General features: G+C 38.1%; 1 pseudogene; it reads left to right on the top strand.

Moving 5' to 3' along the window:
- LOC109674896 (ABC-type organic anion transporter ABCA8A-like) overlaps positions 1-15,052 on the top strand; it is a 78,733-nt pseudogene extending 63,681 nt beyond the window's left edge.
- The last annotated feature ends 9,781 nt before the right edge of the window (positions 15,053-24,833 follow it).

Consider the following 24,833-nt stretch of genomic DNA (forward strand, 5'->3'; position numbering starts at 1 on the left):
CATGCTGTTTTTATTGTTATTGCTTTGTAATATAGTTTGAAGTCAGGTATTGTGATACCTCCTGCATTGTTATTCTGACTGAGTATTGCCTTGGCTATTCGTGGCCTCTTGTGTTTCCATATAAATTTCACAGTAGATTTTTCAATCTCTTTAATGAATGTCATTGGAATTTTGATGGGAATTGCATTAAACATGTAGATTACTTTGGGAAGTATCGACATTTTTACTATGTTGATTCTACCAATCCATGAGCATGGGAGATCTCTCCACTTTCTATAGTCTTCCTCAATCTCTTTCTTCAGAAGTGTATAGTTTTCCTTGTAGAGGTCTTTCACATCTTTTGTTAGGTTTACACCTAGGTATTTGATTTTGTTTGAGGCTATTGTAAATGGAATTGTTTTCATACATTCTTTTTCCGTTTGCTCATTGTTAGTGTATAGAAATGCTAATGATTTTTCTATGTTGATTTTATATCCTGCTACCCTGCTATAGCTATTGATGATGTCTAGAAGCTTCTGAGTAGAGTTTTTTGGGTCTTTAAGGTATAGGATCATGTCGTCTGCAAATAGGGATATTTTGACAGTTTCTTTACCTATTTGTATTCCTTTTATTCCTTCTTCTTGCCTAATTGCTCTGGCTAGGAATTCCAGTACTATGTTGAATAGGAGTGGAGATAGTGGGCATCCTTGTCTGGTTCCTGATTTTAGAGGGAATGGTTTTAATTTTTCTCCGTTAAGTATAATGCTGGCTGTAGGTTTGTCATATATAGCTTTTATAATGTTGAGAAACTTTCCTTCTATTCCTAGTTTTCTTAGAGCTTTTATCATGAAATGATGTTGGATCTTATCAAAGGCTTTTTCTGCATCTATTGAGATGATCAAGTGGTTTTTATCTTTGCTTCTGTTAATGTGGTTTATTACGTTTATTGATTTTCGTATGTTGAACCACCCCTGCATCCCTGGGATGAAGCCTACCTGGTCGTGGTGAATAATCTTTTTGATGTGTTGCTGAATTCGATTTGCCATTATTTTGTTGAGGATTTTTGCATCAATGTTCATTAAGGAGATTGGCCTATAGTTCTCCTTTTTGGAGGTGTCTTTGCCTGGTTTTGGGATAAGTGTAATACTGGCTTCATAAAATGTGTTTGGCAGTTTTCCTTCCCTTTCTATTTCATGGAACAGTTTAAGGAGGGTTGGTATCAGTTCTTCTTTAAAGGTCTGATAGAATTCAGCAGAGAATCCATCAGGTCCTGGAGTTTTCTTTTTGGGGAGACTCTTGATTGCTGCTTGAATTTATTTGTGTGTTATAGATCTATTCAGGTGATTAATTTCCTCTTGGTTCAGTTTTGGATGATCATATGTATCTAGAAATCTATCCATTTCTTTAAGATTTTCAAGTTTATTTGAATATAGATTCTCAAAATAGTCTCTGATGATTTCCTGGACTTCCATGGTGTTTGTTTTTATCTCCCTTTTTGCATTCCTAATTCTACTAATTTGGGTTTTTTCTCTCCTCATTTTAGTCAGGTTTGCCAGGGGTCTGTTGATCTTGTTTATTTTTTCAAAGAACCAACTTTTTGTTTCATATATTCTTTTTATGGTTTTTTTGGTTTCTATTTCATTGATTTCAGCTCTTATTTTTATGATTTCTATCCTTCTATTTGTTTTGGGATTTGCTTGTTTTTGTTTTTCTAGGAGTTTGAGATGTATCATTAGGTCATTGATTTGGGATCTTTCAATCTTTTTAATATATGCACTCATGGCTATAAACTTTCCTCTCAGGACTGCCTTTGCTGTGTACCATTGGTTCCAGTAGGTTGTGTTTTCATTTTCATTGACTTCCAGGAACGCTTCCTCTTTTATTTCATCAATGACCCATTGTTCATTAAGCAATGAGCTATTGTTTCCAGTTGCTTGCATGCTTTTTGTCTTTACTTTTGTTGTTGAGTTCTAGTTTTATTTCATTGTGATCAGATAGAATGCATGTTATAATTTCTATTTTCTTATATTTGCTGAGGATTGCTTTGTGCCCTAGGATATGATCTATTTTGGAGAAGGTTCCATGGGCTGCTGAGAAGAATGTATATTGTGTAGAAGTTGGATGAAATGTTCTGTAGACATCAAGTAGGTCCATTTGATCTATGGTATATGTTAGATCTAGGGTTTCTTTATTGATTTTTTGTTTGGATGACCTATCTATTGATGATAACAGGGTGTTAAAGTCTCCCACAACCACTGTGTTGGAGGCAATATATGCTTTTAGGTCCTTCCAAGTATGTTTGATAAAATTGGGTGCACTGACCTTAGGTGCATATAGGTTGATAATTGTTATTTCCTTTTGGTCTATTTCCCCTTTTATTAGTATGGAATGACCTTCTTTATCTCGTTTGATCAATGTAGGTTTGAAGTCTACTTTGTCAGAGATAAGTATTGCTACTCCTTCTTGTCTTTGGGGGCCATTGGCTGGGTAAATCTTCTTCCAGCCTTTCATCCTAAGCCTATGCTTATTTCTGTCGGTGAGATGGGTCTCCTGTAAGCAACAAATTGTTGGATCTTCCTTTTTAATCCATTTCATCAAGCGGTGCCTTTTGATGGGGAAGTCCATTAACATTAAGTGTTAGTACTGATATGTATGTGGTGATTCCTGCCATTTAGTTGTCTTAGTTGTTTGAAGGTTTGATTGTGTGTACCTAAGTTGAGGTTACTCTCTACTTTCTTGCTTTTTCTTATCCTGTGGTTTGGTGCTGCCTGCCCTTTCATGGTTATGTTGGGTTTCACTTTCTGTGTGCAGAATCCCTTGCAGAATCTTTTGTAATGGTGGCTTTGTGGTCACATATTGTTTTAGTTTCTGCTTATCATGGAAGACTTCTATTGCTCCATCTATTTTGAATGATAGTTTTGCAGGGTAGAGTATCCTGGGGTTGAAGTTCTTTTCATTCAGTGCCCAGAAGATCTCACCCCAAGCTCTTCTTGCTTTTAATGTTTCTGTTGAGAAATCTGCTGTGATTTTGATGGGTTTACCTTTGTATGTTATTTGTTTTTTCTCTCTTACAGCCTTCAATATTCTTTCTTGGTTCTTTGTATTTGTTGTTTTAATGATAATATGTCTATTTTGGTCTGGTCTGTTTGGTGTTCTGGAGGCCTCTTGCATCTGTATGGGAATAGATTTCTCTAGATTTGGGAAATTTTCTGTTATTATTTTGTTGAATATATATGCATTCCCTTTGCTTGCACCTCTTCTCCTTCTTCAGTGTCCATGATTCTCAGGTTTGGTCTTTTGATGGAGTCAGTAAGTTCTTGCATTTTCTTTTCACAGGTCTTGAGTTGTTTAATTGATAGTTCTTCAGTTTTTCCTTTAATTACCATTTCATCTTCAAGTTCTGAGATTCTGTCTTCTGTTTGTTCTATTCTGCTGGATTAGCCGTCCATATTGTTTTGCAATACTGCTTTGTTCTTTTTTCTGAGGTTTTCCATATCCTGCGTCATTTCCTCTTTAATGTTGTCTATTTTCGTCCTGAGTTCATTTATCTCTTTATTAATCGTGTTCTTTGTTTCACTTGGGTGTTTATCCAGTGCTTCTATGGTTTCTTTTATTTCTTCTTGTGCTTTTTTATATTCTCTATTTTTGTTGTCTTTGAATTTCTTGAGAGTTTCCTGTACCTTTTTGTTGACCATATCCAGTATCATCTCTATAAAGTCTCATTGATTACCTGTAGTATTTCTTCTTTTAGATTGTTCTTGTGGGCTTCATTGGGTTCTTTGGCATAGTTTATCTTCATTTTGTTGGAGTCTGGGTCTGAGTATCTGTTTTCTTCATTTCCCTCTGGTTCCTGTACTGATGTTTTTTCTGTGGGGAAACTGGTTTCCCTGTTTTTTCTGTCTTCCTGTCATTGCGCTTGGTGTTGTTATTGTCCCTGTACTGTGTGCAATTAAGTATTTTCTAGCTTGTAATAATAACAATGATGATATTTAGAATGGAAGGGTGAGAGGAGAGGGAAAGCAAAGAAGTTAAAGAAAGAGGGAAAAACAAATAAACAAACATGTAAAAAACAAAACAAGCAAACAGAAAAAAGTTTCAAAGATATAAACAGGGAGAGATAGTGTACTAATCAACAGTAAGCTGAACAGACATTAGGGAGACAGAGAGAGGATTGAGAAAAAAATAATAATAAAAATAAAAAATCTCCAAGTTCAAATGCAATAAAGTTTCAGTCTTAATAATTTTGCTGTTAGCCCCTCAGCCTCCAATCCTGGAGATGGTATCTCAGAAGTAGTTCTGTCATTGTCTCATCAAAGGGGAAAAAAAACCAAACCAAACCAAACCAAACAAAAAAAACACCACAAAGTGTCCCAAGTTCAAATGCAGTACAGTTTCAGTAAGTTTTTCAGCATGCAGGTGTAGTTCGGTTGTTGTCTCATCAGAGGAAGAAAGGGAAGAGTCTGGAGACAGTTCTGTGAATGGCTATCTGAGGCTGCGGCTCACCTGCCTGCTGCTGTCAGCCTGCTGTTGCTGGAGGCTTTATTTATGCAGATCTCAGGAGTGAGCTTAACACTCACCTGGCCCCTCAGGCTTTGTTTACTTAGAGTTCTCCTGGGCACCAGCCTCTGCTACAAGCTTTCCCCTTGCCAAGCACACTGGGGGAGGTGACACTGCACTCGCTTTCTCAGGCTGGCGTGTGTATTTACAGTTCATGTGGGAAGTGGGTCTTCCCCTCTCTCCTGTGGTGTTTTCCTCCCACCGCCACTTTTACAAGCTTTCCCGTTCCTGGTTGCTGGACGTGTGCTGCCACTCTTGCCTTCTCTGGCCGGCTTGTTTATTTACAGTTCTGGGAGGGATTTCCCCTCCCCCGCTTCAGTGCTCAGGGTGCCCTGCCCTCTTTGCTACGTGTCTTTTTTGTTGTTATTGCTTATTATTCAATTTTGTTTTCTTTTTTCCCTGGGTGGGAGTCGGTCTGTCCAGGGGGCTATGCTGATCTGGCCCAGGGTTGTCTGTGGGAGTACCGCTTGCCTGTTAGCTCAGCTTGTGGTCTGCGTCTTCCCAAGCCATCTGGGTGCTGGCATCTGGTGGCAGCATGGGAACCCTGTTGGTTTCTCCATTTAACATGAAATTGAGAGGGTATGAGCGTGCTAGGGGTGTGGAGTAGTCAAAGTTTTACTTCTTTGTGGTTTTTCCTGTAATGTGTATCTCCAGCATCTCTCCAAGATTTTACTTTAGGAAGCACGCTTTCTGCTTCCTCCCTCTAGCCTCCATCTTGGAATCTCCAGGATTTTAGTTTTTAAGCTCCCTGAATATTCTAGTTATCAGTCTTTTGTCTGATGTATAGCTAGCAAATATTTTCTCCCGCTCTGTGGGTAGTCTCTTCAACTTAGAGACCATTTCTTTTGTTGTGTAGAAGCTGTTTAATTTTGTGTAGTCCCATTTGTCCATCCTTTCTCTCAGTGGCTGGTCTGCTGAAGTTCTACTGAGGAGGTCCTTGCCTATACCTGTTATTTCCAGAGTATTCCCTGTCCTTTTGTGTACTAACTGCAAAGCTTCAGGTCTAATATTAAGGTCCTTAATCCACTTTGAGTTGACATTAGTACAGGGTAACAGGCCCAGTCTGTCTAGTTTCAGTTTTCTGCAGGCATATAACCACTTTTCCCAGCAACATTTGTTGAAGAGGCTGTCTTTTCCCCATTTTATGTTTTTGGTGCCTTGTCAAAAATAAGGTGGGCACAGCTGTTTGGATTCATATCTGGGTCCTCTATTCTGTTCCACTGGTGTTCATATATGTTTTTGTGCCAGTACCATGCTGTTTTTATTGCTATGCCTCTGTAGTATAGCTTGAAGTTGGGTATTTGATACCTCCAGCTTGCTTTTTTTGCTCAGTATTGCCTTGGCTATTCATGGTCTTTTATGTTTCCAAATGAACTTTCCACAGAATTTTTTTAATCTCTGTGATGAATGTCATTGGAATTCCAATGGGAATTTCATTGAACATGTAGATTTCTTTTGGTAGTATAGCCATTTTTACTATGTTGATTCTGCCAGTCCATGAGCATAGATCTTTCCACCTTCTGTAGTCTGCCTCATTCTCTTTCTTCAGTGTAGTTCTCCTTGTTGAGGTCATTTACTTCCTTTGTTAAGTTTATTCCTAGGTATTTGATTTTTTTGAGGCTATTATAAATGGAATGGTTTCCATATATTCTTTCTAGATTTGTTCATCCAACAAAATCTCTTATTCACTGTCCTTCTTAAAGCACTGTTACCAAGTCATAAATCCTTGAGCATATACAATCTTACTGGAAGCTTTCCCAGTACAAATTGGATAGAGAACTGAGATACAAGGATGGAAAGTTGAATGAAGTTTGCTACCTGATATGATGTTTTGCTTCTGATATGATTCCCATATCAGAAGCAGAGCAGCCAAGCAAACTGTCAAAGAACTCAGAATTATTGAAGGGAGGGAGATCATAGGACAGATAGAAAATAATTTCCCTCCAAATTCTATGGCAGAGATAGGAAATCTTAAGAACTCTTTGATAAGTATGACCAAGAGAAGGAAGAAATCTGGAACTCTACAGGAAAAGTGTTGATGGTCAAGCCAGGAAGAGAAAAGATAAGCTAGGAAAGTTATTGACAAACATCCCACTATGGGAGGAAAAATACATATTCTTGGTCCCTCTGAAGCCACAGTGAGAGCAGGTGTGCAGAAGGGATTTTCTTTGTAATGTTCAAGGCACAGCTGTACTTTATAGGACTCTACTACAGCTGCATCTGCCCTTCAAGTCAGTCACCACCTGGCTTGTCATAAAAAATGTCATAAAAAATGGGGCAAAGAGATAGCTGCCCCATTTATATTGTTATATTGCAATAAAGTATTTTGAAATGTAAAAAAGGTCTGAATTCCAAAACCAACTATTTTTGTGTCATTAAATGAGGTTAATCAGATCAGCCAGTGTGGTATTTTTTAACCATGTTATTCTCCTCCTTAAACACTTTTGGTGACCTCCATTCTGTGACTAGCAGGTCACCTCACCGTTGTTTTGCAAGTGGCTGTAGGAGCTTACTTCCCTGACCTTCTGCTGCATCTCTCCCCTTGCTCATTCTGATCCAGAACCCCTACCCTGCCTTGGGATCCAAGCATCATCTTGCTTCATGATCTCAAGTCTCAGCCCTCTGTAGGGCTTTGCTATTGCTCTTTGCTCTCCTGCAAATCCTTTTTCATCAGCTTCCTTCTACTCTGCTGCACAGCCCCTCAGTCAGCAGATTACCCAACCTAAAGCCACTTCCCTTGTTATTTTCCACCCAGTCTCCTGATGGGGTAATTTATTGTAAGAACTCAGCCATTATGTCAAGATTTCATTTCCCTTTTTAAAAAAATATTTAAAATTTTTTTAATTGACATGCAATAATTAGACTTCTCTATGGGGTACAATGTGATCCTCTTATATAATGTTTATGATGTGGAATGATGAAATCAAGCTAAATAACATATTTATTGGTTCACATATTTATTGATTTGTTTGTGATTGAAAACCTTCAAAATCTGTTATTTCATCAATTTTAAAATATACAATGCACTGTTATTTAGCAGTCATCATTCTGAGCAAATGATCACTAATGCTTATTCCTCCTATCTAGTTAGAACTGTGAAAGCTTGGATCAGCATCTCTTCCTTCTTCTTCCCCCCTGTTCTCCTGGTGTCAGGTAGCCATCATTCTACCTTCTATTTCTGTGAATTCAACTCATGAAAATCATGAGCTGGAAGCTCACTGAGATCATGAGGTTCTTGTTTTTCTATGTCTGTCTTATTTCATTTAGCACAATGTACTCCAGGTTAATCCATGTTGTCACCAATGACAAGATTTACCCAAGGCTGACCAGTATTCTACTGGGTTTACATTGCACATTTTTATTCATTCCATCAATGGGCACTAAGACTGATTTCATATCTTGACTATTGTGAACAAAGCTGCAGTGAACATGGGGATACAGACGTCTTTTGGGCATAGTGATTTTAATTCCTTGGATAGCTACTCAGAGGTAGGATTGCTGGACCCTATGTTAGTTATTTTATTTGGTTTCTGAGGAGACCTCATATGATTTTCAATAATGACTGAATTAATATTCATTCCCACCGACAGTGCACAAGTTTTCACCAACATCAATCTTTTGTCATTCTGATAAATCCATTGTAACAGGTGTTGTGTTGATATCTCATCATGGTTTTAGTTTGCATTTCCCTGTTGATCATTTTTAACATAAGATAATGTTCTACTTTTGCATACATTTGAGTTTGTGCACTCATTGTTTGAATGAATTCCTTCTCCTTTGCTAGTTTCTAACAAATAGAAAGAGACAACTGTCACAGGGAAGCAGTGTCACTCAGAGAAGCAGTGCAGAATGTAGGCCCTGACCTTTTATCCATAGGTGCTACTAAAAGGGAGCAGTGAAGGGGATACCCTGGGATTCCTGGGCTACTGTCCTCAGGAGAATGCACTGTGGCCTGATCTGAGGGTGAAGGAACACCTGGAAGTGTTTGCAGCAGTGAAGGGGCTGAAGAAAGATGACACCAAAGTCACCATTGCATGGTTACACAGGGAGCCATGCCTGTTCTGTTCCCAACCCAGGGGGCAGGGAAGATATTGGGAGTGACAACATTCACAGGAAACTCAAGATGGAGGCTCCAAATGCTGACCCAGGTCACACTGGGCAGATTTGCAAGTAGAAAATGATTTCCCAGGTTTCAAAGTGTTAAAAAGTTTTTCATCTCATATTAAACATGGAAAGAAAATAGTATCATTGGTAAAAACTTATTGAAAATACTAAAATTTAAACTACTGCATCAAAACTATTTGGATATCCTGACATGTGCCAGCAGTTTTTGGAGGGGTTTAAACCAGCAGTAATATCACCTCCCCCTCACCACCACCCTTCTTCACAGAACTAGGCCCTGCTTTCCATCCTTGCTCTCGCTTGTTCATCCTTCCATCAGCTCTCCTCATTGTTGGGCAGACTCTGACCCTGGGCTGTGTTTCCTCCAGGCTGGTGGACGTGTTCAAGCTGCAGGACCAGCTGAAGGCCCCCGTGAAGACCCTGTCTGAGGGAGTAAAGAGAAAGGTACGGCCAGGGCTCCATGTGGCTCTGTGCACCCCTCAGACCGGTGCCCCACAGTCTGTCCCTCTCATTCCAGCTGTGCTTCCTGTTGAGCATCCTGGGGAACCCGTCAGTGGTGCTTCTGGATGAGCCTTCCACTGGGATGGACCCTGAGGGACAGCAGCAAACGTGGTGAGGAGTGTGTACCACCATTGGGGCCAGTACTGACACCTAATGAAGACTTATGAATTTTGTTAATATTGTTAAATCAGCAAAAACCCTCCCTTAAAATTGATTTTAAGTACAGTAAATACTATCCATATCATAGGAACTGATATTTGGCAATATATATTCCTGACAGTTTGTATCTATTTCTCATTAAGGGAAAAAATATACTTTGTAGAATTCAGCACTCTTCTGTGTTTAATTTGCTTGTTTGGCCTTGGTAGATGTACAAAGGGTTTTTGTTAGTTCAGTTACCCAAGGACCCCAAGACTAGATTAAGAATATGATTTTTCCATAGCCTGTGACGTTTGGGGTATCTAGATACTGACATTTACAAACTTCCTGTATATTCTTTCTCAACCCAGAAGACCCTGAGAGCTCTGCCCTTCAGTTTTTCTGTGTTTGCCTTCCCAGTGCCTTCTCACAAACCATCTTTTTACTCAGTATTTTTCTTTTGTGCCTTCTTCCACTAAATTTTTATTTTCCCGTGTCCCTTCTCCAATTTAAGTGCCCAATTTTCCTCTCTGAACTGATTTGCCCATTCTCATCCTACCTGACTTCCTCCTGCATTTATTAATTGCTTCTCATTTCTGTCTTATGAAATTTCCTTTCCATCATTTCTCCAAGAATCAGAAGATTTCCATTAATTACAAATATTCTCCTGAGAAAATAGGCAGGTCATCCAGGCCACCTTTACAAACACAGAACAGTGTGTCCTCCTGGCCATGGACTACATGGCAAAGGCCGAGGCCATGTGTAACCATGTGGCCATCTTGGTGTCTGGAAAGCTAAGTTGAGTGCCTGTCTTGAACCCACACCTGATCTCTCCATGTTATGACCAGAGCAAAGCAGGTTTCACTGTTGAACAGGAGGAGACTTGGGGGAAAGAGTGGGAGGTACTGCTCACCCACTTAAAAATGATAGGTGTCTGTGGTGTTTGTGAAGTGATGAAGTCACAACTTGAATATATTTCTAGACTCATTTCCCTTGTGTGCCTTGTCAATTTATAATTCCTGCTCCTGATTTAGATGTAGCAGCTCCATCTAACACCTGATAAGTAAATTTGGCAAAGAATACCTGCTAGAGATGAAGGTGAAGACCTTTGCACAGGTGAAGCCCCTCCAGGAGAAAATTCTGAGAGTTTTCCCCCAGGCTGCTAAGCAAGAAAGGTAAAGATGGTTCCTTTTTTGATCTGGCACCAAATGTCGATTTTTTTTCCTGAGCGTTGTTTTACTCACAGACAGTGGGGGCCATGTTTACTCCACAAGAAAGCCTAAAAAACCCTGATTACTGTATTAATGGGATACTGTGAGAACTAAACAGGAGAAGAGTATTATTGAGAAGCTAATGTTGTATTTGTCATGGTGCTACTGAGTGTTGGGTCCTGTGCTGATCTGTATTATCTAATTGTCATCCAGATCTTTAAAAGTAGATGCTGTTATTCCAATAAAAAACTCAAGTAAGGTGAAGATCTAGTACTTACGAGAAATTCAATAAGTGGATTTTATTAGTATTTTTATTAGTAGAAACTTCATACAATAACAAGTGAAGTCATACGACAGAGTTGAGTGATAGCAAAACTGGAATACAACCCCTATTTTTATTCTATGTCTGTTAGCACCCCAATTTTAAATAAAGGCTCATGGATGACACCATCCTTGAAAAAATTGTACGTATAATTTCTGATAGAATTCGCTATAAAAAACAGATGGACAAGGAGTTACGGAGGACAGAAGGAAGTAGGTAATGAAAGAAATAATTCATAATAGCAAAAGCCATCTAACTTTTCAGAGGATTTACCCAAAAGTAACCTGTGCAGTGTGTTACTAAATTTGAATGCTTCACACAGACATAATAAGAAATAAGCAGTGTGAACAGGATTGAATGTTCCATTAGATCAAGAAAACAAATCCTTAGAAGTGGAATCTAATTTGTCCTCATTATTCGTGAGCAGTAAGGATGTAGATATGCACATGAGTACAACTGGTGAACGCTGGGTCCTCCAGACACCATTCACTTTGCGCTCGTGACCCATTTGCTTTATCCCATATCAGGAAAGCCATTTGACTTGAGTTAGAGGAGGGGGGCGAGAGAATGGGGTGAAGGGGCTCTGTACAGGATGGGCTTAGATTTCTACTATATTTGAAAATTCTAGGAAATTATCAAATGGATATGGACCCTGAGCTTCTGGGAGGGGTGGCAAAGGCACTGACCCTATTCATTTCCGTTCAAGGACCCTGAGATGCTAAACTGATTCCCACCCTCCTTTCCCAGCTCTCCTTCTTGTCAGATGATTTCCTTTCTTTATTGTGGATTCACTCTGGGAGTTGCTACTATGCCATTCACTCTGATTTATGCAAAATGTCTGCCATAGACTTAGGCCATAGGTGATGACCTTCAGACCCAAAAACAGCTTAGCTCTCCTTTCTTCCCAGGTACTCCTCTCTGTTGATCTGTAAGTTGCCAGTGTAGGAGGTGCAATCTTTATCACAAGCCTTCTTCAAAGGAAGAAGCAGTTAATTTTGAAACTCAAAATAACCCATAGAGATGATAAATTGAATTGGAACATGCCATGCTAAATCTCAATGGTTAAAGGTCAATTTCAATTCTAGAAGGAGAAAACCAAGAAGGTGAGGTAGTGCTGTGTGTGTGTGTACATAGCAAGGGTTATTTGTAAATGGCACCATGAAACCCACTGAAAACTGTAAAATAAAGGGGAGCAGAGGAGGAGGATAAGAAAGAATGAAGATGGGAGAATTTGATCAACATACATTACATACATGTATGGAAATATAACAATGAGACCCCTTTGTATGATTAATATATGCTAATAAATTTACTTTAAAAAAGAAACAGCCATCCTGTATAATCATGAATAATCATTCCCTGTTGCTGGGCTTTACTTTAAAATTGAAAATACTGCATTCATCTGCAAGCACAGTCTTGTTTCATTTTGTCTTTCTTTTTGTTTTATTTGTCTTCAACTGTAACTGTATGCCATGAGCTCCCAGTTGGAATTCATTCTATATATTATTTTTATTTTCACTGCTCAATGACATCTTTCCTTTCTTGTTACCTGTCCTAAGACAGAGATTCCCATCTTCTGGCCCTTTAGTGTCTTTGGACTGCTGATGATCCAAGGCCATCTTGATGCAGCTTCTTTCCATTTCTGATCTGAGCACCTAAACTTTCTGGGCCATGTGATCTTTCACAGCACTCCCCAGATTTGCTTTGCTGTCATTATTGGGTTGGGATTTTTTTTTTAATGCTTTTGTTTTGGTGATGATTTCTCTTTTGTATTTGTTTTTCTTTTTTATTGCTGTGCTGGGTGGGGGTACAGTGTGGCATTTACAAAAGTTCTTACAATATGTCAAATATATTGCACTTGAATTCACCCTCTCCATCATTCTCCTTTATCTTGGAATAGTTTCAACAGATATCATTTTTCCATTTATATACTGTACACATAGTATTTATACCATATTTCCCCTCTTCACCATTTCCCCCCCTCCTCCCCCCTCCCACCGGAAGCATCCCCCTAGACAAGACCTGTTTTGCCCTCCTGATCTCTGACTTTGTAAAAGAAAAAAAATGACATTTTAATTTGTTTAAGAAAGCTATACAGGGAGTTTCCTTGTGACATTTCCATATACATATGAATTATAACCCAAATTAGTTTATCTTCTCTACTTTTCATCTCTCTACCTTAGTCTCCTTCATATGGTGATTTTAATAGGTTTAAAAATTCTACATTCATTCTTATATAGAAAGTACATCAGCAGTATTCACCTTCTTAACTTCCTTCCTTTACCCTCCCTCTCTCTTATGTGATCTCCCCTTAGCATGACCTGCTTTTCATAATATTGCTGGATTTGTATTAGATCTATATTCTACACATGAGAGAAAACATGCGGTTTTTGGCCTTCTGAACCTGGCTAATGTCACTTAAGATGGTCTTCTCCAGTTCCATCCATTTACCTGCAGATGACAAAATTTCATTCTTCTTTGTGGCTGAATAAAATTCCCTTGTATGTAAATACCACATTTTCTTAACCCATTTATCAGTTGTAAGGCATCTTGGCTGTTTCCATGGCTTGGCTATTGTGAATAATATTGCATAAACATGTGTGTGCAGGTAACTTTATTGTAACCTGACTTACATTCCTTAAGATATGTCCCTAGGACTGGAATTGCTGGATCATATGGCAGTTCTATTTTTAGTTTTTTGAGGAGCCTCCATACTGTTTTTCACAGTGGTTGTACTAATTTACATTCCTACCAGCAGCATATGAGGGTTCCTTTTTCCCCACATCCTCACCAACATTTCTTCTTCTTGATGGTAGCCAAGAAGAACATTTGTGTTCTTGATGATAGTCATTGTAACAGGGGTGAGGTGGAATCTTAATGTGATTTGATTTGCATTTACTTTATGGCCAGGGGTATTGAGCATAACTTCTTGTATATTTTGGCCATTTGGACTTCTTCCTTTAGAAAAGTTTTATTCAGTTAATTTACCCATTTCTTCATTGGATTTTTTTTATTATATTGTTGTTATACTGAGGACACATTGTGACATTTATAAAAGTTCTTACAATATATCATAGTTGAATTCACTCCCTCCATCATTCCTGTTGCCCCCCTCCTCATTCCTGGAATAGTTTCACCAGGTCTCATTTTTCTATTTTCATGCATGAGTACATAATATTTCCTCTACATTCACCCTCCTTTACCCTTCCCTTATATCTTCTCCCCCACAAACACACACACTACTGGTACCAATCCCCCAGACAGGACTTGTTTTACCTTCCTGTTCTCAGTTTTTGAAAAAACAAAAAAAGGTATCATTGTTTTTTTAAGATAGCTCTACAAGGAGTTTCCTTGTGGCTATTCCATGCTTTATTTTTATAGTGGGTCTACCTCCCACATACGAGAGAAAACGTGCTGACCTGGGACTTTTAATAGCATATATCCTCCAAAAACCAGTCTTTTGGGCTCTTGCATGACTTGAATTGTCCTTCCAGAATATTTTAATTAGCCAGAAGTGGTTTTAGCCTGATTAGAACACTGCAGAGGCTTCTGGAAAAGGCCTGGATAGCTCACTGCTCCCTAAATAACCACTAAAGTCCTTCTCCATCATCACCTTTTTCCCTTTTCAGAGTATCTTTTCCTTCCACAACCTGCTTCTGTGCCAAGTTCACTAAATCACAGGCTCACGTGTGGGAAAGAAGCCTCTCAGCACCTTTTCCTCCTTAAATACAGATTTCAAAAAATTCACAACACATAAGCTTAGCCTGAGCTCTTTTCCTTCCAAACCAAAGCAAACACTTGGCATATTTAAGCCGATATTGTACTCAGACCAGGATCGCTTGTCTTACCACTTTGTTTAATCCTTGCCTGCATCTGCTATGTGTGTACTATGATGATTTAGCAAGCCAGCCAGATTTAAAATACATGAAGCCCTGATGTATATTCATCCTTACACAGTTAAACAGAGCTTTGCCCTGGAGGAATACAGTCTCTCACAGTCCACCCTGGAGCACATGAGTCAGTTTTAGTGACTTTATTTCATTCTTGGGATGCTCTTTGCACTCTCTTGTTGCTACTGAGGGGCACTGTGACAGCCCTGTCTTTTATTTTTGACTCATTACAGATCTTCTTGGAGCTCTCTAAAGAACAGGAACTGGGAGATTTTGATGAGGAACTTGATCCCTCTGTGAAATGGAAGCTCCTTTCACAGGAAGAGCCTTAAAGACCACAAATGCCCCATGTTCTCCTGCTTGTGGTTTTATTTTCTAGTAGTTTAATTTTCCTCTTGTCTTTAATGCTACCTATCTATTGTAGGTCAGTGAAGTATTTGAGCATGGAGATTTTAGTAAGGGTTAGGTAATGAGGGTGAAGCCTTGTGACTAGGATTACTGCTCATAGAGGAGAGAGCCATTGAGCTAGCTCATTTTCTTTCATATTTTTCTTTTGATTGTTATAATTGTTAAACCATATTAATTATATAAATCAATGGGCTTCACTGTAACATTTCCATCCATGTATATGTCATGTATTGTTCTTATCCACTGTCTTTCTATCCTCTCTCACCATGTGCCCTCCTTCCCCTTAATCTTCTTCCCTAAGGTCCCTCTTCTACTTTTAGGTCTTTTTCTTATTTTTATTTTTAGTATTCACATATGAGAAAAATCATGTGATACTTGACTTTCTGTGGCTGGCTTATTTATCTCAACATGGTGTCCCCCAGGTCCTTCCATTTTCCTGCAAATGATAGGATTTAATTTTTATTTACAGCTGAATAATACTCCATTGTGTATATGTACTATATTTTCTGTATCCATTCATCTGTTATTAGGCATATAGGCTGATTCCATATTTTGGCTGTTGTCAATAGTGCCACAATAAACATGTGCAGGTATCTCTTTGTGTGACAACTTCATCTCCTCCAGATATATGTATATATATACCCAGAGTGGGATAACTGATTATATAGTTCTACTTTTAGTTCTTGAGGAACCTCTCTACTGTTTCCTATAGTGACTGCATTAATATATCCAAGGAGAATATGTGACTCTCTTTCCTTCACATCTCCACCAGCATTTATTTGGTTTTTTATAATATCCATTCTAACTGGGGTGAAATGGAATTTCATGGCAATTCTTCTTTGCATTTTCTTGATAACAAAAGACATTGAGCATTTTTCATATATTTATTGACCATTTGTATTTCTTCTTTCAAGGAGTGTCTGTTTAGATCATTTGCTCAACTGTTGACTGAATTACTTGTTGGAGGGGGTTGTTCTTTACATATTCTGGATATTAATCATCTGTCAGATGACTAGATGACAATGGTTTCCTCCCATTCTATAAATCGTCTCTTCACTTTCTTATCAGTTTCCATTGCCCAAAGCTTTTTGATTTGGCCTAAACCCAATTGTCAGTTCTTGCTTTTGTTTTCTGAGCTTCATCCTGTCCAGGACATTGTTACTTATGCCAATAACCTACCCCTCACTTACCTCTACTTCTACAATACTTACAGCCTTTCTCAGGTCAGCCTGAATGTTCTCTCCCACTTTTATTCTCTACCATGTTGCCTAAATCTGATTAGCTTGGTTTTTTTTTTCTTCCATTTTCAAAATGCCTGTTCAGATGCTTACTACCCTTTCCCTCCCTTCTAAAATAATGACAGTGTCTCTCATCATTAAAGGCAAACTCATCTTCGAGCAAAATCTTTACCAATTTCATCCAAGGCTCTTTTAGAGGGTTCAGATGCATGTGGGGTTATCTAGTAACCATGTTGCATTGGGAGCTTGTTGTTTGAGTATGTAGTTTGAATATAGAATTTGACCCCAAAAGTTACATTTCCCAGGATAATATCAAATGGGTAGAATTTACCTGTGGACCTGGAGCTGCCAGTAGTAGATATTAGACGCAGAAAGTCATTCTTAAACTAACATTGGTTTCAGTTTGCCAAATTTTTTTTACCTTAATTATTGCCATTCTCCCCAAAACATGCAGTCTGTGCCTGGATACATAACACTATGGTAAGTCAGGTATGTAGCAGATGTCTCATGTCCACTACACTCAGGAAATTTCTCAACAGGTCATCACCTAGGTAAATAGTTACACAATAACATGTGTTTCTGTTGTTGGACAAAGTACTCTGTGTGTGTTCAGAAGCCAACAGCTAGGAAGGCACATATTACCTTTCAAAAGGGGCCCTTCGTAAGAGATATAACCTGTTAAACTAATAAAATGCTAGGCACCATCAGAATCATTCCAAGAGGTCATCCCCAGGTGTTATTGACATAGCACTTAAATGACTCTAACCACACAGAAATTCATCTTATAAATAACTACTTTGTGCCTTTATTTCCATTATGAGCCTCCCATGATTGAATCAATATATCCCCTGATTTAATTATATTATTCTTTAACTTTTCTTTTGTAGGCATGGATTTGGCTGTACAATATCCAGCAATCCCTATATCATTTTATCACCATTTTTCTTTCTCCCAAAATCACTGACATTACTAACTCTCAAGTTAAGTGAAACATTAAACTATGCCAGTTCCCTAAGTTTTGTAAAGTCAGATGTTAAAAGAACCCTCAAGTGTTCTCAGGTTGTGTTCATTTAAGGCACAGCAAGAGAAAAATGTGTAGGCAAGCATCAAGGGCCAGAGAGACTTCCAGAGTTAACTCCCCAGAGTCCTTTCTGAGTCACAAAGGTGCAAATAAATGTGCAAGGAATTTCAGTTTTAGGAGATCCCAGGCAAAGATTACAGCAGGGTCCACTGTACCCCACTGGCCATGTAGACAAGGCAAGCTGTATAACTGGTTAAACTAGACTTTATGGGCCAAGGGTCAGTAACCAGCTTCCAGTATTCCTGGTTGGTTGTTGAGCTTTTCAGTCCAGCAGTAAGGTAATTTTTTTCACATGTATATTCCTTGCATTCTCTATAAAGTTTGTGTAGTAGTATATTAATTATTCCTTTTTTAGAAGAATTTGTTATCCTGACCTGAATATTTTGTTACCCAAGGGAAAGATTTTATTTGATTATAAATCCAATTATTTAAATTGAAATAGAATTAGTTTTTTTTTATTTCTCATGCATCACTTTGGATATGTTGGGTTAAGGACTTCCCATTTATTAAAAAAAATTTCCAATTTATTGAGATATAGTATGTTATACAACCCTCATTACTTTTTGGTATAAGTAAAATTTATAAAAATACTTCCTTTTCACTTCTGATATGGGTAATTTGCTTTATTTTATTCCCTTATTCAGTCCTTTTGTAACTTACAGTTAGAAAAGAGGTAAATATCAGTGATTAAAGTTTCTATCTTAAGAAGGTAGAAATAGAACAGCAAATATAACCTAAATAGAAAAACGAAGTGGCCTCAAAGAAAAAAAACAACAAAACCAAAATTCGGTTCTGTGGAAAAATTATAAATATTGCTAGAAAATATTTTAATATTTTTTCTTGATATCAGTATTGCTACATAAGATTTCTTATTTCCAATTATGGATTGCTTTGGCCAATCCTCTGTCCTTCCTACTATCTATAATTTGTGTCTTGTTCTTGTTTTGTTGTTTTCATGATCAGTTTACGTAGATGTTATCAATGTTAATTTTTCCAAGTTTTTCTACTGTTACTTTAAAAAAATTCTAGCCCTTATCATTACTACTTTCTTTGGATCAATTGAACAATTTGCCTCACAGAAGTATTCAGTTGGAGAATTTGTCCCTGGATATTTGTACTAAAACCAAAAAGTCTAACCAAATTAGTCTAAGGGGAAGTTGTTCTGATATGTGCAGGAAAAGAGAATTGAAAATACTGTTTCCAAGTCAATTGCACATAAATTCTGCAAAATATGCATTCAACTTATTGCAACAATCCTCCCTGAGGGTCTTGCACTTTGCTCTGTACATGTTCCTATAGGTCTGAGTGTTTTGGGTACGCACACCAAGAGGTTCCACAAAAACGGAAGGTAGATCACCATTGTTAAACTGAGCACATTGGAAGCTAAGGAGATGCCAAATGTTATACACAGCCCATGAATTGGACTGACTGGTAGAACCAGGCTGAACTATGTGTTGCCAAGTAAGCAACAAAGTGTGGACAGAACAGTCACCAACAACTTCCAAATAACCAAAATGGTTGATGAGCAGAACCTATGATAAGTCCCCAGAGAACAGTCACAAAGGTTCTTGATTTTGTGGTTAAGACAGGACTTGCCAATTTGCAAGCCATAGCTGTGGAACAAGTTGTTCAATTGATTCTTTACTTTTTGTTTAACTTATTCTTATTTTTCTAGTTTCATAAAGTAGGAGCTTATTTCTTTAATTTTAGAGTTTTTGAACTCAGAACCCCATACTTGCTAGCCAGGCATTTTACCTCTGGAACCATGCCCCCATCCTTTCTTTGCTCTTGATATTTTTCAGATAAGGTTTTGTGGTTTTGCCCAGGGCTGACCCCTGACTTTGATACTCCTACTTATTCCTCCCATGTGGCACACCCTCAGGCATGCACCACCACACCTTACTTATTTGTTGAGATGAGGGTCTCATGAACATTTTTGCCCAGGCTGGCCTCAAACTATGATCCTCCCAATCACTTCCACCCAAGCAGCTGGTATTACAGGCATAAACCACTGTGCCAGGCATGCTATTTTATTTTTATCGGTTGAAACTATTTCATTTTTCCTTTTAATACATATTTCAAATGTGGATTATTAAAGCTATATTATTTTAATTTATGATTACTTGGGAATTTTCCAGGTGTATTGCTGCATTACTTCCAATCTGATTCCTTTTTGGACAAATGTACTTTTAAATATTTTGATATGTCAAATTTGTTGAGTTTTTTTTCATGATTCAATGTACTTTTATTGAGCTGTGTATTCTTTTGTATTTTAAAGGAATTCTCTTTTGGCCTGGAGTGTTTAATAAAAGCCAAGTATTCCAACTACCTTGATTTGTGTTGTTCAAATATCCTATACATTTAGCTGGCTTTTTTATCGACTGATTTTTTTCAATTACAGAGAAATAAATATTTAAATCTCTTAACTGTGGATTTGTTTATTGTTCTTTTCAGTTACTTTTTTTTCATTCATCAATTTTTAAGCTCTACTATTAAGCCTAAATGCAACAAGGCTTTTAATGAATTTTTAATATGAATTAACTCTGATACAATTAATTATTTCTTTTTATCTCTGGCAATAATTCAGGTCCTGAAATGAACCTTATATAATATTAATATATCCACCTCAATGTATCAATAATTAATATTTGCATGATACATATTTTCCTATTCTTTTCATCTTTGAATATCTCCTATAGACATATTAGCTATACTGCTTTGTTCATTTCCATATTATCTAGGGTTGACTTAAATCCTTAACAATTACGGTGTAGCAAATTCAGCTATTTTTATTTTTTCTAACAAGTATTTTTTTGCATTCATTTTTGTGGAGTTACTGTTGGTTTGGTGAAAAACCAATAAGGACTCAATTATTTGGGTGGCTCCATTGGCTACTTGCGTGCGTGGGTTCTGATGAGATCTGAGTGGCTTTTATGTAATTATTGCAATGGAGTAAGCTAACACAATCTGCCACATGCTATTCAAAGTCAGAAGCATCCAGCAAACTTATTTAGAGTTCATGGGTCTACATATATGTGCAAAGAAACAAAATGCAGAGCTGAGTTAATCACCTATATCAGCTGATCATCTATGCACAGGAAAACAAAAAAGGAAAGCAAATTAATTCTCATACATATGATTAATGCAATCTCAAAAAAATTATTGCAGCAAAGCTATTAGAATTATACAGTCATCTGATAAGCTGGGGCTATTCCATAAACTAATCCAAAAGGCTCTTTTGAGTTGTAAAACCAGAAAAATAGTTACTGAAAAGTTACCATATACCTATATTGAAATAAAGCTTCTAATTTTAGTAAAATGACTAAATAAAATCTCTTCACCTTAGGGTTAAAAGTGCATTTTAGCCAGCATTAGAAGTTAATCATAGTACATGGGCCTGAAATTGACTGAAGAAGTCATGTTAACATTTGCTTACTTTATAAGAAGCTTATCTGTAGAAATGTGAGAAGAAAAAGAACTTTAGCTCACTATGTTATAAATACAACACAGTGATTTACTGGGAATGATGGAACCCACTCAGATGAGAGCTATAGTCTGCTTTATCAGTTGCCTGGGCTATCTATTTGTAGACCACCTTATAGAGCAATTCATATCAATTCATAACTATTGTGTCCAGGAGAATGACAACTTATATGGTGGGTCCTATCTAGATTCTCCATCTTCTTCTATACACATTTATCTTAAAGTTGTATGGACTTTCATTTAAGACCTAGGGTATACTCCTTCTCTGAGGATCATCGTTCTCCAGCAAAAATTGAGAATGTATACTTTAGCTGACGTAGTAGAGGTGAGGAAATGGTAGATTTGAAGAGGTTATATAAGGCTATGTCCTGAAAAAAAGGCAAAGAGTTGAGCAAAAATATACATATCACTCCATTCAGTCTTCTCACCCTCTTTATCAATTCATCTTCAGTCATGGAAGTGGTATCTTACTCTATTCATTCTTGTTTGAGTAGCTCAGTGTGCTCAACAGTTGTTTATTTTTGCGCAATGTTTTCAAACTTTCTTGCCAAGTGTCTGGAGAATTTAGATTATAAAAAGAGAATTACATACTTCAAGGCTCAAAAGTACATTGACTTGCCTGTATTTCCATCCCCACTGAAATTTGTCCCTCTCTGACTTTTCAATAGGTGCCCCTTGGTGCATAGCCCATTGCTAATTATCTCCGTAAGTCATACATACCTTACATCGTCTCTTCCTTTTTGTGTTTATGTTCTGTTCAGAGTCTAGTCTCATATGCACTTCTGCAGCCCTTACTGGTACAGGTTTTTGTAGATATTACCGGTTCTTTGGGGTATAGCTCCTTTCCAGAATGTCCCTGGCCATGTAATACTGTGACTCAAACGTAGTTATAGCCTATTGGCCAAGACAAGAGATGGGAGCAAATCTTGAGGGAGGAAGCTATTGCTTCCCAGGATAGAGGTTTCTAGGTTGTCTTTCATCTGATAGGGTAGGGTGGGCCATATCTGCAAACTCAGAAGGGTGAAAGGATTTGGAGACTAAACGTTTGTTAGGAATTCCTACCCAAATGTGTCCCTTCCACACTTCAAAGTCTCACCTTATACCAACTAGAGTCACCATGGCATCACAGACCTGCCATGACTGGTAGCCAACCTTCTTACAAGTTCAGCCCTCAGACTATTCTACCATAGACTTGGTTTTCTGTTCTCTCTATTGTAGGACATGGGCTACATGTTACAAACTGAAGGATCCTTGTAGCTTTCACACTTGGTGTTCAGTTGTCTATTTCTGGGCTTCAGGTATAGTTTAGCAAAAGCCATCATATATCTACATTCTTATATCAATTGTTCCCTTCATAAGTTTCAAATGCTTGATACATTGGGGCCTGCTGGTGTGTTCCCTTCCTGCAGCACATGTTCTAGTTCTTCAGCAGTGCAAGCTGTAATCATCAGACCACCACTACCTTATTCATGGACTATGGATCCCTATCATGACAGGTTTCTCACTCCCAGGCAAGAAGTGAGTAGTCCAACTTCAAAACCCAATCTCAGGGATGGAGTGTGACTCAAGTGGTAGAGAGCCTGCCTAGAAACTGCCAGACCCTTTAGGTCTGAATTTATTCAAACCCCAGTACAGAAAAAAATAAATTATCTCAACATTGGCTTTCTTGGACCATTTCTGATACCAAATTTCTGATTCCAAGTCTCTGCAGCTAAGGAGGATCCTGAAGCTAAGGAGGATCCTGAAGTCAAGGAGGATCCTGAAGTCACCGACAGCTGTAGACTTTCTACTCCCCACACTCCTGAGCTGAGTGGAAATTTCTTCCCTGAATGGAGAATTAGGTGAAATATCTTTATTTCTACCATAATTACACAAAATATCTACCACAACTACACAAAATAACTCATTACTTAATATTAGCACATCACAGAAGCACAACAAATAAGCATTGCGGATCAGCATTTCTACCTCACAAATCCATGAAATTGATTGGAACTGGAGTCTAGTGCTTTTGATTTTCAAACATAATATATTTTAGGCCATGAATTATGAATACTGAGCATTCTTGAACAGAATTAGATGTTAAATTCCTGCATACTCCCAGTCTTCTCAAGTAAGAGCCACCATACAGGGCAACTGGAAGGCCCCATGTTGAACTGTGAATATATTGGTTGCCTATTAATGTATAGACCTCATGGGCTCTGGTGGACACCAGGGCAGAGTGCACTCTGCTGTTTCATGGCAATACCCAAAACATAGAAGGCCACGGGAAGCTGTAGGTGGATATGGAGGTATGGTAGTGAGTGCAATTAAAGAAGACCCCGCTTATCCTGGGGATGGGCAATTCCCCCTCTCTCCTCTGCCAGGAGTATACAGTTCATATCTCTTCCTGCAAGGAAACATACTTGATGTGGATGTGCTTCTGGGGCACACCCTGCACTCCACAGCAGAACAATTTCAACTGTGAGTACAAACACTGAAGGAAGTAACACAGGGCTGTATGAAGTAGGAGATGGTGAGGCTGCCTGAGCCACACAAGGAGTTAATTTCAAGCAGTGTAGGCTGTCAGGGGATACAAAGAAATCAAATCCATTGTAGAAGAACTGGAAATGGTAGAATTCAGGAAAGAAGCCTGCAGCCTGTCTGTTCGCTAAGAGACCGCTGATGTCTTCCTATGAAAATGTCTGCTGCCTCCCTGTTCAAATGTCTCTTCCTCCCACAACTTCCAGCTGCTGTGCTGACTGTGCTTTCCTATGGACCCTGTCCAGCCAAAGAGCCTCCTACGCATTCTTTCTTCTCTTTAAGTTCAACATGATAAACTGTGCAGTGTTGGTGTGGAAGCATTTTCTTTTCTTGATCATAAGCAAATGCACTGGTGTATTTTACCATTATGACAAACTAAGTCCGTGGATGTTTGTTACTTTTGCCATTTAAGATTCTTCAGTATTTATTCTTTCTACTTCATGTCAGTTTTTCAGAACATGTGAATATAAAAATTTATGAACCTTTAAAATAAGTTCAACCTAGGGGAGTAAAGCCTGGTACAGGCCACCCTGGAGCAGAAGGGTTCTGCCTTGGGGATCCTGTATTTTCATGCGAATAAGTAATAGATTAACAAGCTTGTCTTTGCACTCACAGTGGGGCAGTGTGATCTTTCTCTCTCTCTCTCTCTCTCTCTCTCTCTCTCTCTCTCTCCCTCCCCCTCTCAGGTCTTCCTATGGTTTTGATGAGGAACTTGAGCTCTTTGCGAAATGGAAAGTAAGCCACAAACCCTATGGCAGTGGTTAAGTCTGTGCTATTCAAAAAGAGAATTATTTTTATAGCTTTAATATTATGCCTTGATATTTAATTGTCATACCTGTTATTTGGAATAAGCTATTGTGCAACCCATGTTATAATTTTATACAGAAGTGAAAAATTTTCCAGAGGAAAAAGTGAAGTGAAAATTTTTTTCCAGAGGAAAAACAGCAAGGGCTGGAGAACAGTGAAAGCATTGACTGAGGCCATCCACTGTCAGCCAAGACAGAGAGGTGGACAGTGAGAGAGAGAGAGAGAGACATTGGTGGACAATACATAGGTAGTGACAGATGATGGGGAGATCACGCTTACATCACAAAAGATAGATGATACATAGGTGATGATATGTAGAAAGATAATAAATTATAGATAGGTGATAGATGTTGGGTGACAAGATTAGATAGATAGATTAAAGAAGGATTTTTAAATATTATGTATAGATAATAGCTGATAGGTATATGGACAGATTGAGTTCCATTTCAGTATATATTACTAATTTCTTTAGTTACCTGAATAGGAAGTTTAAAATTCTTAGTTAGACAGACTTTATTTTTAATTTCTCTCTAAACTTTCTGCTAATTGTTTTCTTATTTTTATTGGCTTAAA

This window comes from Castor canadensis, chromosome 11, assembly GCF_047511655.1.
Source record: "Castor canadensis chromosome 11, mCasCan1.hap1v2, whole genome shotgun sequence".
Taxonomy (NCBI): domain Eukaryota; kingdom Metazoa; phylum Chordata; class Mammalia; order Rodentia; family Castoridae; genus Castor; species Castor canadensis.